Genomic DNA, 13,328 nt, shown 5'->3' on the forward strand with positions numbered 1-13,328 from the left:
GTATTATCCAGGCAGAGGCAGAGCCAGTCGGGGTAGAGTGATGTTTGTTTGGGGCTTTGTGCCAAAGAGGAAGTTGTTCTGCTCTCGAAGGCATGGTTGTGAAAATACAGTACACTCGCACAGATGGCCGCGATGAGTCACGTCACAAGGCTTCCTCTTTTTCTGCTGGATAATCCTCATCAATTAGCTCTATTGTCAGCTGGCTTTTCACACTGGTGAAATTGATGCCTGAATTCTCGACAGCAGAGAATCTGGGCCTCTTTTTCCTTTGAATGGTGACTCACCCGTCGGGGAAGAAAAATCTTTTATTGTTGGAGCTTTTCTCTTCACTGAGTTTGGATGATTTATTTAGGAACCCGCAGGCGTTCGTAGCTAAACCCTCCCACCGTGTACTGTCATGAATAAAGACTCAGTTGCATCATAGTGGTTTTCATCAGTAGAATACCAAAGGCACACCCAAAGGGGTATAAAAACTGCACTTACGGGAGAGATGGTGAACAGGCTCTTACCTGTCCTTGTCCTGCTTTTAGTGTTTGAATGAGGTTTTGTTATCTCTGTGATTGCTTTCATGGTATCAGTGACGGGAACTGGATACAGCCACATGAGATTTTCTGAGGCAGATGTGCTACTGGAAATGTTATCCCTGCCTCTAGCATAAAGACACACACACACACACACACACATACAAAAGGGATGTCATAGCTCAATGAAAAAATACTCAACAGCGGGACAGTATATCACTTCCTGTGCTAAACTTGACCTTAGAACTTAATGTGTACTACTTCTGACAGGTGTGGTATTAAAAGGTCAGAATAAAGACGCAATTAGACAGTGTCAGGAGTGAGAGAATCACAATTCTTCCCTTTTATTGTTTATTGCAAAATCTATTTATCATCTATTTACATCAAGCTACACAACTGTCTTTAAAGCCACACTAATACATATTTTTTTATCAAATCCAAATCAATGGCTATGTGTAATATGTAGTTGTACTCTCTGTAGTTCCCCTCAGCTCTAAGTGTTTTAGTGTCTTTCAGCTCATTATTTTGGTTTTACGAGCCACAACTTTCCTGTTTTGGTTTACTCTCACTGGTGTTGTTTTCAGCCGCAGCTGGTTGGTTGGTTCAGAGAAAAACCTCCGTTCACTACCTGCCCAGAACCAAACAGCAGAAAGTTAGTGACCTGCTGGTGAACGTAGTGGATTGTCTAGCCACAAAATAAAGGGAAGAGATATTTCACTCAGGAGTTAGTGAAGACCAAAACACAGAAAAACAATATTGAACTGCTAATGTTGCTCTGTGTCTTCTGGATGTGTAAATATGCTGTTTGCAAACACATTCACAGATTTTATGAGGTGATAATATGCCGATGTTGTCTTCTCAACGCACGCAAAAAGAGTTGAGGTGGTTAAAAAAGAGGAAACAGCTGATTATTAATGATTTATTTTTCTAACTGACCGAAGCTATGAGAGGAAAACTGGAATGAGGTTTGGGAGGGTGAGGCCAAATTTCAGAAGTAAGAGACTGTAGCACCTCCTTCCTCTTTGTTCATAATCAGTGTGTACAGTATTAGTAAGTCCTCATGCAGGAGGAGGTGTGTAATCCAGTGTGATTTATAGTCTGTCTCTCTGAGGCGCTGCAATGGAATCTGTGAATGGTACAAACGCATGGGTTGTTGTGGTGTGAACAACACTTACATCATGATGTAGGTAGGTGTGTGATAGAGAAGAGCTTTGCCATACAAGAAATGAGGACACTGCATCTGTTCACTGCTGAAAGTGGGACAGCTTTAATAACTTGCTGCATACATGATATCACTCTATGTTTTACACACGTTATGCTTCTCGTTTGCTACATTGTGCACAGAAGCCTTGGAAATAATCTGCAGGGCAGCGGCACGATGTTGAATTTCTGAGGGCTGTTTCTGTTGATTCAGGGGAAAATCCATTTTACAGCATGTGCAGCCAGCCAAGTGTCCAATTAGTGCTGTAAAAAAAAAAATCCTCATCGAGGCAGAATTGGAATTACATTCTGTGAATTCTGGAGCCGTCCTTGCCAAGGTCTGACACGAGGGAATCAATGACTTCACTGAAATATCAAACTGTGTCATAAATTATAGTGTTTCATTGCCTACAACCTTGATCCGCCGGAGTGAGGCAATTTCACCGTCTTTGCTGTTAAAGATGAGCCGTGGCACTCCAGCTGCACTCCTGCGGATATTCAAATAATTGCCCTCCGCTCTGTGTGAGAGAGAGAATGAATTTGAATAATGTATTGCAATGGGAGTGAGGCCACAAGGCCTCTGAGGTCGTAAATTCTGCTGCTACATCAGCTCAGCCCACGGGAACGGGAGGCACACAGGGTTGTTTATAAAATGCCCTTGGAAAAATGAGTCTAATCCCCAGCCAAACCGTAAGCCATGGGGAGAGCATTAGATAACCCACAAGCTGCAGAGTAATGAGAGTAATGAGGGAGATGGAGAAGCAGAGCCAGGACAGAGAGAATGCATCCATTTATTGGCTGTATGCTCTGATTGCCCAGACCATTTGAGACAAACTGGAGCCTGACACAGTGCTGGAGTCCATTTCGTCTGATCAGCAGCAATAAGCGCTTTCCACAGCCAGTGAGTGCTCCAGGCTGGCCGCAGCCATACATCATACACATGCACACACTGACTTTCAGACGTGACAGACCCTCAAATATCAAATTCCAACAGGAAATGTAACACTGAAGTTTCTTGGAGGGATATAACAGCACTGAAAGTCAAAACATGTTGTACTTTACACATATTGTATCGAGGAATAGAAGAATGAATTGCTCAAAATGTGCTTCGCGTCAAAACCCCACCTCTGTTTTCACACCGTTAACAACTCTATCACCCTGCTAGGTGAGTGCTAGCTGCAATGCAAATTATGCTGCCGTGATAGCTTACACATCTAACAGTGTTAGAACATGATCAGATGCTGAGAGCGATGACGCACTCGAGTTTCGGCTGCAGCCAACTTTCTTTAAAAAAACAAAAAAAAAAAAAACAAAACAAAACACAATATTTTTCTAGATGCACAAGATGAATGCACTTTCAGCATATTATTTCTCACGTTGCTTGTGGCAAAAAACCACAGTGCTACTACATCACAAGGAAGTACAGAAAAGCAAACAAAGGCTCTCACACAAACACACACACACACACACACATACAGATACACACACAGACACACACACACACACACACACACACACACACACACAGCATGACAGACCGGCCTACCAGACCAGACTACTAGTACAAAGCGAGCCCAGATTCCCCAGCTCCCCTTGATGTCTCATTAGCAGCAAAAGCCGGCTTCCTCCTGTTTAGCCAAAAATGAGAGAGGTGGGGGATGTGTGTGGGGTTTTTTGAGGGGGAATTGGGGGGTTGTCCTAAAGAGTAGTTTTGCAGAGTGCAGGTAAGCCGCAGGGCTGACTGACTGGCTGGCTGGCTGACTGCAGTGTTATTGCCTCCAGAAGGGTTCCTGTAAATGAGGGCTGCCTGCCTGCCTACCACTGCATCCCCCCAGCCTTCTTCTGGCAGCCCACCCCATAAAGCCTGGGTGACGGAGCAGGTAATAAAGGGCCTGAACGCAATGAGTCAGCACTTTAGCCTCCATTTAATTTCATCTGAATGCAGCGCTGACCCCCCTCTTCCCCCCCACACACACTCCTTATCCACCCCTACCCCTTCTGTCTCCCCATACCTCCACTCCTCTCCCTTTTCTGTCTCTGCAGTAGACTTAACCCATTCCTGCCTCCCGTGTCAGACTTAAATGACTGCATAGCGGTGCTTTTAAACCTGCAGAGCAAACACTGTCTCATGGCCGCGTGTTTCTTTATAAACTGCATCCCCGTCACTCCCCGGAAAATGGCAGTAAATCAGGACCATGTGCTTCGAATGTTTCCGTCCTTTATTGTTTTTGCTATGCAGCCTCTTAAACTTTGCCGTGCTGACAGTGAGTGTTGCTGTTGGAAAGGCAGAGGCGGGGGCTTGAGAGGGAATGTAGGCCACACATTCCTTTCCTAGGAACAGTCTGAACACAAGCAAACACTGCTGCACAATCAGACCAGGATTTCCGCCATTCCACAGCGTGGTCCAGACTGTTTGAGTTTTCCTCTCACTTCGCACGAATCCCCGGCTCAACTCCCTCGCTGATGCTTGCAAGCTCCCAGTCTTGCATGACGTGCAACTTTCCATCTCTAAAACAGATCCATCTCCTTCCATTAGAACGACTGCCTAGCTCTTGCTGTTTGTTGTGCATCTGAGTGATACATCTTTCCAGACCGGATGCTGTTCAAAATGTGTGTCACACCTAAATATGCATACTCAGTCAAACCTGCAGGGTTTGTTTTTACCTCCAACATCCTGCACCTACAGTTTGCAGATACTTTTACAATGTGGGTTTGTTCTAGTTCCAGTTTTAACTCTGTATAACACTTTTGTCATCCAATGCCTAATTATGGTTTGTCCCTGTGCTGTCCCCTCTTCTGCTCCACTGGGCTGTCTCATTTTTAGTGATTGTTTGTACTCTTTCCTGGGAAGGAGTTATGACATTGTCCAGACCTCCTCTCTCCCTCCTCTCTTCCCACTTCTCCACCTCCCATGATAACTCTCTCTTTCTTTTTCTGACTCCCTCTCTTCTTCCTCCTCCCTGTTTCCAACTCTCTGCCTTTGTGTCTCATGCAGCTGCAGTACAATAACAGTGTTTGAGTGCAATAGTCCAGACAGGACTTTGGTTTAAATAAGCACCCCCGGGGCCACGTAATAACCCAGCAACCCCTTGTCCCAGTCTCCCAGTCAGTCCCTCAGCACTGGGGCCAGCTCCACAACACATTCCTCCTCGTGCACCCTGCCAGCCGTTCAGCCAGCCAGGCAGCAAAACCACCATAGGAAAAATACAGAGCATGGAACTGTGATTCACAGCCCTGATATAGAATATCACCTCCTCCCTTCTCCCCAGTCCAACAGCTGGTTTCCTGGAAGCAGACTTGTGCGGTGGGAGTTCGGGCCGGCGAGGGAAGAGGAGGTGGAATCGAGGAGGCCCGGATTCTGCTCCTTCAAAGGCCTCTCTGTTCACATCTGCAGCTCCCCGCCTCAATGTTGCAATGTCTTCATGAGCAGCCTGTGTTTATGTGAAGGGGGAAAACATGCATTATATTAAGGCAGGGTTTGACGTAATGCAGGTTATCTCATAATGACATCAGTGGAGGTCTTGGTTTTCCCATGCTAAACGTCCCTCCATGTTTGGAGGTTAAGAGGTGAAGTGGAGGTGGGAGGGTTTCTTTCTCCAGCTGTCAGAGATAGATGGCTTGTGCCTCAGAGAGATTCGTACTTTCGGATGCCTGTATTGTTGGTGATCTGGGAATTATTAGCTTATCACTGAATAAGACCATCAACTAAATGTCTAAACTGTCAATTTAATTGTTAGCGTCTGACCGTGACAATACATCCCTCTGTAACAATAAACCTCAATTTATCCAAACCCCTCAGGGATCGATGTCATCCATGACAATAAAATAATCGTTTAGCTTAAAACGTGCCACATTTTCCCTGTGATGCACGCTTTAAATAGTGTTCCTCTGCATATTTTACATTTGCAAGTAGAGTACCCTTAACCTACTTTAGTGAGCATGTCAAGTCATATGTCTGTGCAGCCTTTCCTGTCTACACAATGACCTTCGAGTAGAGGAGAAGAATAGGAGCAGGACTCACTTCCCTCCTGTGCATGAACAGCCTAATTTAGGAAAGCGTGTCAGTGTGAACCTTTGTCACATTGCCGGGCTCAGAATACCCATTGTTCCCTTGATAGAGTCATTCCACTTAGAAAAGGCTTTTAAGAGAGCAGAGAATATCCTGCATCCTGCGCCCGCACAGACACATCTGCATTTGTATGCATGCACCCGGCAAATTAGTGCACACATACTGGCGGGACCACTCGCTTACACCCGCACACACGTGCATGATATAGGGAGATTACGAATGGAAGTAGGCTAGCATGAGATCATGCATGCTCTGGCTCATTAGGTACATTTAATATAGTCTGCCTGGAAAGCCATCTGTTCCATGCGGCTGGTGCCAGATATGATGTGATACTGGCAGCCATGGTTGTTCCTGTTTACCATTTTGAAAGACGGTTGTTATGTGTTGTTAGGCTAGACTATAGTCTTAAAAAATCCTCTCATAAAAAGGTTCAGTAATAAACCCAAGGGCTCTATCCACCCAAACAATGAACCCTTTGCCATAAAAAGTACATATATAATATTAGATTTGTACAGAACTTTCGGGAGTTACCCGAGGCCTGTACGTTAACAAGAGCCGGTTAGATGACTTAGCATAAAGACTGGAAACACGGGTAAACATCTGGTTCTGTCCAAAGGTAACAAAATGCACCTAGCAGCACCCCTAAAGCTCACTTATTAACATGTTATGTCTTGTTTGTTGCCTAGCCAAGAAATACTGAGGGCTAGCTGTTCCCTGTTTCCAGTCTTTATGCCAAGTTAAACTAACTGTGGGCTCCAGCTACAAATCGAGAGCGTTATCAATCTCCTCATCAAACTTTATGCAAAAAGCAAATAACCGCATTTCCCAAAATGTCAAACTATTCCTTTGAAAGGTTCTTTGCCTTTCTGGCTAGTGGAGAGTAGAGCTACAGTGCCATAAGCAGTCTGTACTAAACCTTATTTAGGATAAACCAGGTTTGGTAGCACGCTTTTTTATTTAGACATTTCTGCTCTTTTAGCATAAGCGCCGCAAAAAAAGGTGTTTTAATTGAATTATTCTCAAACGGCGAAACTGTAGCCAATTAGGTAACCCGCTAACTGCTTCAAGCTTCCTGTAGCATAATTTAAATAACATGTGTGGGTACCCAAGCACAATATGGTAAGTATTGCACTGTAGAAAGTGTGCCTTCTCTCAGATAATTTATTTCAAGAAAGTAGCTTGGGTAACATTGATGCTATTTGCCATACAGGTAAAGGATGCATGCTATGTGGGTTATCTCTCTTTTTACTAGTTACTACTTTACTAAAAAACCTTTAAAATGAGGTGTATTCGGCTAACTCTGCTTAAAAATATGGACTATAAATATGTAAATAAGACCTGGCTACCCTCTAAGGTATATTCTATATTCTCCCAGAAATACCAAATGAGATTTAAATGTCATCAGAGTTTGTTCGGTGTATCAGGAGGTGCTTCGTATCTCTGCCCGTATGTCTGTATTTTTGTGGCTGTATGTGTCACTGCAGCAGGATATGTGTGCCTGCGTGTGAATCCGCAGAGACACAAAGCCCCCATGCCTCTTTGCAGTTGCCAGCAACCCCCACCCCCGCCTCTTCTCGTCTCTGGCTGGGAAGGTCTTGGGGATTAACTTTCCACTTCTCTGATCCACTTTTCCACAGAGCCAATAGCTATGCAGGTCTGGAAATGTGTTATGTGGCTGGGTGAGACAAAAATCAAGGCCAATTCCAAAATAATTTATGACCCCTGCCTCAAGGTTATTTCTGTTCCTTACCTTTGCTGCCTATTCATTTCGATGACATCATCTCCATTATGAATATTGCCGTAAACAAGGACATCGTCTACATTCAGAGGACATTTATTATAGTACAGAAAACGTGATTTTTGCCTCACAAATTGCACTTGTCCAATGTAGGTTTCTCACTCTTAGCTGCATTAAAATTCATCTGCTATTTATTACATAAGCTTGTTTTGCATATTTCCATTAGGTTTTTGTGTTCACGCTCCCTTCCAAATCACAGTAATTGCTTCCTCCTCTTGCCTTTTTGAGTCTGAAGAGATTACGCTCTGCAGCTGCAAATGATTGTTTTACAATTGGACGGGGAAGCCAAAATTAGGATGTGTGAATACGTAGTGACAAAACTGAAGTTTCATACTATAATTTCACCTCCAGCTACCGCAGCCCTTAATGCACTGTGGTTTATTAGCACAGTATAGCTCCGATTTCAGGGAGCACTGTAAGATTTCAGCAGAGCGTCATTCAAACCGCAGGGTAGAGATATAAAATGGGTGAGTCCTTTAGGAGACGGGAATGAAAGCCTCCATCAAGGCAGCCAGGGAGGAGGGAGCTGAGGTATTCCTTTGAAGTGGGTGGCTCAGATATTAAATAATTGAGTTGCAGGAGATTAAAGTTTCAGAAGCTAATTTGGCCCCCTCCACGGCCTGTCACTCTGGGGCTCGAAGAGTCTGCAGCCTGCAGACGACTGGTGAATAAGTGTGACTCACTTCCTGTGTGTGGCTCGGCTGGAGAAACCCTATATCTGTGGCAGACTGAAACAGGAAGTTCATCCAGGGCACACTCTGTGTCTCTGACTCAGAGCGAGGGTGACGCCATTTTTGCTGTCCGAGTTTTCAGGAATTCAAGCCTCCATGTGCTCGAGCAACAAAGAGGCACAGAGAGGTTTCACTTCCCCTCCTTCTTTTTCCTCATAAACACTCACCATAGTTGCTGACAGCTGAACTGTTATGTGGAAAGAAGTTCGTTTGCTGATGCAAGAGGAATACGTTGCTTGTGTAAGCCTGGATTTTAGTGTTATTTAGATGGGAGGGTTTCAGTTTCAGTCACTGCGTGCTGATGGGGAGGCTGAACAGCCTGGAGGTGAAAGCTGCGTTATTTTCGTCTGGAATGTGCCTCTCAGCTGACATTGAAACCTAATTTTCAAGCACCTTGAGGATGACACTGCCCAAGTCGTAAAGTAATTGATATGTATGAGGGCATATAAACACAAGCGCATTGTCTTTGAGGACAAACAACAGACTCTGTTGAAGGAGGTGTAAGGACATGATGGTGAATTACCTGGTTTCTTTTTCTGCCTCTGTGTGACTTATGCTGGTGCGGCGGCACCACAGTGGGCCAGAAGTGTTCCACAATGACTCAAACCCCTGTGGCGATAATAAAAAAGAACAACTCCATCTTCCTGCAGCTATAGATTGGCTGGATAACGCCCCGTGTAAGGGGGCTGTAGATTTGTTTTCCCAAGTCTTTAACCTTGCAAAGATGTCAAGATGAATCAGACTTACAGTAGATGTGGCCCAGCTGAGGCCTGAACTGTCTCCGTGGCTTTGAAATATGAGACTCAAACGTCTGGTTCTGCTGCTCTCCCCGTGGCCCTGAGCTCACACAGTCTGAGCTCTTTTGTTTACAATTCCTCTTTGGAATTTTTTTTTATTTAACGAAGCAAATATGCGGTACCTTCTCACATTGTATATTCAAATCTCTTCCTGTGACATCATGTTAGTTCAGCAAGCCGGCGTTAACACCTACAGCATCCTACCCCTGGACTATTTGTATTGCTCAGTGTAACGCTCCTGTCACCTGAGCCAATAAAATGTTTTGACTGTCAAGGGTCAGAGTTAGCTCAGGGCGGTGTTGCTATGTTGCGGGGAAAAACAGGCCTCCTGTTGTCATGCGGACCAGAGGGCTGCTGCGATGGAAAGCCAAAGCCCCGCGGTGAGATCAGTTTATGGAGGAGGACTATGTTTAAGAATGAGCCCCTGCGGGCTGTTTACACCGTGCTGAACCAGCATTACTCTCGTTTAGCTGGAGGAAAAAACAAATAAAGCTTATAAACTGAAACTAAAAAACACATTATTACTGCTGTCCTGCTGTATTATTCCTGGTTGCTGTCAGTTGCATCATACACTAAACAAACTACATGTCGTATTGTATTAGGTGTGTTCGCAATCTGACAAAATATGCTGCAAAATGTGTACATTTACAACATTTTCCTTGTTGTTAAAACCTTTTTTTTTTTAGATTGTAGGAGATGTTCTGGTGTGTGTGTGAAGAGCTGTTGATATCTGAGTGTTTGTGTTTGGTGCAACATTCTGTCAAAACAACAACAACATTTTAGCAACTCATGTTATCTCAAATCAATTATTTGCAGAAATGAGTTGCTGCATTGGCACTTCACTTGTCCATTTTGGCTTTTTTTCAAGAAATATATTCAGACTAAATAACTGCTGATGTTGAAAGATTTTTTTTTATAACAAGGCTCTACTAATATTTAACATTAAAGGCCTAATATCAGTGCCATATATACAAGATGGTTTGCCTTTTAAATGCTTTCATGAAAAGGAATATGGATGAAAAAATTCACACAAACACAGAAGGAACTGGCAAATTGTCCCAGACATTTATTTGTTTTCTGTCCAAAATTTTTACAACAGCCACTGATGAAACAGAAGAGCTGTCTAATATCAGTCACCAAGGGAACGTCAACATCATCTCCAGATAAACACAAAGTATTATGACTAAAACAACAACACCAACAACAAACACAGGGGTAGCCTTCAGCGGGGAGCCACGGCCCCTCACCTGCACCCCCCTTCTGTTCATATTAGTCCAACCTAAAAAACTTCACTGTGCCTCACAACAAACCAGCCAGAGGGCTTTGGTGGTGTTCACAGCAAGGCACTTAAAACTACCTCTGTCACTTTACCTCTCGCTTGTACTCCACTGAGATAATGTCTTCACTGCCTCGAGGTATGATCTGGAGGATGAACCCTACAAATGAAAGAGAACAGTGTGACGACAGGTGAAAAAAAGAGGAGAGCAAACACGACCTGGTGGGGAGTTTTTAGTTGTGGCAGCTAAACAAAAGGCCCACAGCAACGTAGATCCCTCCCTCCTCTGGTATGGTGGCTAGGCATGCTGGAGCTCTGTCTGCGTCTGTGCTCCTGTGCAGACTAGCTCCGCTTTAGCTACAGGCTAGGAGGGAGGAACGGTGGGCAGGGTGTGTCTGCTTACCATGGAAGCAGGTGGGCATATGGCACTCAGAGGTGAAGGGGAGGGAGGGAGGTAGAGCAGGTGGTGTAGTGCCACTGGCCCGCCTCCAGGTTGATATGATGCAGCCGCTGACGAAATCACGCAGGCATGTTGCGTAGCCAGTCACCTTTTCAACAGAAGAGACAAAGGCATGTGATCACAGAGGGCTGATATTGTCCTAATGCATCCTTTCAGAGCTCTTCTGTGTTACAGGCGAGTGCGTTTTTCTTTAGGGTCTTTCTCAGAAAAACATATGTAACATTTGTGCAGCCAACCGTTCCCCTTAGCTTTAATATTCATCAGTGGTGGAAGAAGTATTTACATCCTTTACTTACAATACCACAAATAGATGCATTTCAAGTCTATTCAGCAAAATGTACTTAAAGGATCAAAAGTTAAAGACCTTATCATATAGAAAACAGCCCCAGCCATTTAAATATCATTATATATGACATTATATTCGAATGCATCATTACATAAGTAGAACTTTACTGTCCTCGCTTCTCTTTAGTCCACTGGTTCTCGGCCTTGGGCTCTGGCTCCAATTGGTCATCTGAGGAGTCGTGATAACATAATAATAAACTTAATTTCCATAGCACTTTTCAGACCAAAGTTAAAAAGTGGTTTACAGAGACAAGAAAAAAACAAAAATAATGAGGGAAGAAAGAAAAAGGTTATGTAATAAAGATTTTCTACTCATTTGTTCAACTTTTTTTTGTGAAATATTGGATCATTTTACCTGTTAAAGAATTATACAATTATTTAAATAAAGCCATCTGTTTAGAGAAGAAATGTCTCCATGGTGGGAAATAAACACATTTTAAAAGAGCCTCAGTCAGACACAAACAAAAAGGGTTGGGAACCATTGGTTTTATCTTGAATTTATTCCTGAGCGTATTTTATAAGTAAAATCTTAATGTTAAAAGTAACTAAAGTATTAAATATGTGTCAATATATATAAAAGTACAGTATTTGCGTATTGTGACATGTAGTGGAGTAGAGGTATAAAGTAGTATATTGCAGTACATTGTAAACTTACTTAGTTACTTTCCACCACTTTAAGAACACTGTGTATTTTTCGAGGCGATGCTTCCCTCTTGGTCACTTTACGAGATATTGGTTTTTTCCAGAGGTTGTCCCAGATATCTGGCAATGTTTTATCTAGGCCAGCTCCACAGCAGGGTAGCCAAGGGGAAACCAAGGAGCCAAGTTAACTAGTTCATGTCACTCATCAACTTATTTTAACAGATATAGGTTGCATTTACTGTGAAAAAAAATAAGGCAGCTACTTCCACGAAGTGAGTTTCTAGATAAAAAACCCCTCGTGACCTGTTTTAAATGACACATTCTCACATCCCAGAACAATCTTTCTGACACTGAGAAGCTTTATATAAACACTATATGTATGTGTATGTATGTGTAATTACTTTTTTCCATTGCGTTTGCTAGGTCAAGAAAACCGAAGAGAATGAAGTTCAGGCTGGGGCTAAACAAAGCAGCCGCTGTCACAAGCCATCAAATTCTAATAAGGCATAACCTAGTCCTGGGTGGGCGAGGGAAGCCACTGTTTTTCTGCTATTTCCATTTATAGACTGCACCAACGAGCCCCCTGGGAGATTGCTTGCCATGACTCATGTCTCCAGTGCTTCTAGTCCAGACTGCACTCTCTCCCTCCTTCATCATCCCTGAGCACCACTGCCCTTTTTCTACCCCAGCAAATCACTTTGTGTTTATCTCACCTTTTCTTATTTTTCATTATTTTCCTCTGTACTTCTCTGCCTGGACTTTCATTCATGCAAGATAAAGCCTTGTAAGTCCCGACAGAGGGCGTGAAAAAGAGGGAAAGAGAGGAGGGAATCAATGGGAGGAGTAAAAGACCAGCCACCGTAGCTGATGATGAAAGCGATAAGCAGGCTGAATCAGTCCCATGTAAATAGTTGCTACAGTACAGACGGCGGCCATTTCCCAGAACTGTTGTTGTGGTGGTGAAACGGCAGCGTCAATATGGGGGGATGTCTCTGTCTGCCTTTCCCAGCACAGCAGCCTGCAGGCTTTTCACCATCACGTGGTCTGCTTGTCCTCTCCCTCCCCTTCCTCCCCCCTCTCTTTGGTTATATTCCAGTCACGGCACCCCCACCCCCACCACTGACACCCCTCTCTTCCTCCACCCCACCCACCCCGCCCCTCTGTGCTCTGTCAGGTCACCCGCCTTGTTTGTTCAGATGGAACAGAAGAGGAAATGAAAGCCAGAGTCCACTGTTAACCCATTCCTGGGACTTTCCTGCACTATTGTGTGCATTCCTGCTGTTTTTCACCTCGCTGTTTCCATGCTTTGATGGTGAATTGTTTCTATATCGGGAGGCAGTAACCATGCTAGTTACTAAAAAATAACCTGCACAGAGGATTCGTCTAAAAATAAAAGCAAATCTCAGCTGCTCCAAATACGACACGGTGGGAAAAAAAACTGCAGCATAGTTGCAGATAATAACTGTGGTCTACTTAATGTGCAGCTTGG

General features: G+C 43.9%; 2 long non-coding RNA genes across 7 annotated transcripts; both read right to left on the bottom strand.

The window, feature by feature from the left end:
- Positions 1-1,772: 1,772 nt before the first annotated feature.
- LOC127379542 (uncharacterized) lies at positions 1,773-9,255 on the bottom strand. The gene is made up of 3 exons (XR_007888332.1): positions 8,843-9,255; positions 4,973-5,152; positions 1,773-2,239 (listed from the first exon to the last, which is right to left on the bottom strand). It is a non-coding gene; the product is annotated as an uncharacterized LOC127379542 (long non-coding RNA).
- Positions 9,256-10,159: 904 nt separating this feature from the next.
- On the bottom strand, positions 10,160-12,874 carry LOC127379522 (uncharacterized). 6 transcript variants are annotated; one of them, XR_007888325.1, is made up of 4 exons: positions 12,553-12,874; positions 11,853-11,974; positions 10,796-11,366; positions 10,160-10,552 (listed from the first exon to the last, which is right to left on the bottom strand). It is a non-coding gene; the product is annotated as an uncharacterized LOC127379522 (long non-coding RNA). The 6 variants fall into 6 exon arrangements; XR_007888324.1 differs by having other exon boundaries at positions 11,853-11,983; XR_007888330.1 differs by lacking the exon at positions 11,853-11,974 and having other exon boundaries at positions 10,796-10,940; positions 11,290-11,366; positions 12,553-12,864.
- Between the last annotated feature and the right edge of the window lie 454 nt (positions 12,875-13,328).

Source organism: Dicentrarchus labrax, unplaced genomic scaffold (assembly GCF_905237075.1).
Source record: "Dicentrarchus labrax unplaced genomic scaffold, dlabrax2021, whole genome shotgun sequence".
In the NCBI taxonomy this organism is placed as follows: Eukaryota; Metazoa; Chordata; class Actinopteri; family Moronidae; genus Dicentrarchus; species Dicentrarchus labrax.